This window comes from Crocuta crocuta, unplaced genomic scaffold (genome assembly GCF_008692635.1).
Source record: "Crocuta crocuta isolate KB4526 unplaced genomic scaffold, BGI_CrCroc_1.0 scaffold660, whole genome shotgun sequence".
Lineage (NCBI taxonomy): Eukaryota > Metazoa > Chordata > Mammalia > Carnivora > Hyaenidae > Crocuta > Crocuta crocuta.
The window spans coordinates 238,851-239,583 of record NW_027531886.1 but is presented as its reverse complement, the minus strand read 5'-3'; the positions used below and the strand labels follow the sequence as shown (position 1 = coordinate 239,583).

Genomic DNA, 733 nt, shown 5'->3' with positions numbered 1-733 from the left:
CTCTCCACACATTCCCTCTTCATTGTGGGTTTATTATCTGTATTTTATTCTTTTACTGTTATTTTCACGGAGCATCAGAAAGAAGAGGAGGGCAGTGCTTGTATTCGGTACTTAATAGGAAGCCAGTTTACTATGAAAGAACATAAACCTTAGAAACCAAAGTGCTCTGTGCTGCTTTTCAGATCAGTCTTTGTTTCTGCTCTCTTGGAAGTGGTGGTTCTCTTGAAAACATTGTACAGATGAAAGAAGCCAGTCACAGAGGACCACATATTATAACTGCATTTATGTGAAATGTCCAGAGTAGGCAAACATCTAGAGACAGAAAGTACATTAGTGGTTCTCTAGGGGTGGGGGTAATGGGGGAATACGGAGGGTGACTGTTAATTGATATCGGGTTTCTTTTTGGGGTGATGAAAATATTCTAGAATTGATTGTCCTGATCGGCTGCACACCTCTGTGAATATATCAGAAGGCACTGAATATACAGTTTAAATGGGTGAGCTGTGTGAATTATGTCTCAGTAGAGCTGTGAAAATGTGGTGGTTCTTTCTGGTACGTATGACATTTTGGAGCACTTTTCTCTGTTGTGTAGGACCAAAGAAAAGAAGTCATATTCAGTGTTAGGTGTCCAGGGCAAATTGTGATGGTAAGGATAATGAATCATCCAGTGGTATCTACAACTTTTTGTTTAATAGGTTCAAAAATAAAGAAGCTGGTGTATCCACCTGGGTTC

General features: G+C 39.7%; 1 protein-coding gene across 1 annotated transcript in view; it reads left to right on the top strand.

Annotated features, from left to right (window-relative positions):
* The window catches only part of LOC144239149 (MICOS complex subunit MIC26-like), a 51,050-nt gene that overhangs the window by 34,390 nt on the left and 15,927 nt on the right, over positions 1 to 733 (top strand). The gene's annotated exons all lie outside the window — the stretch shown is intronic.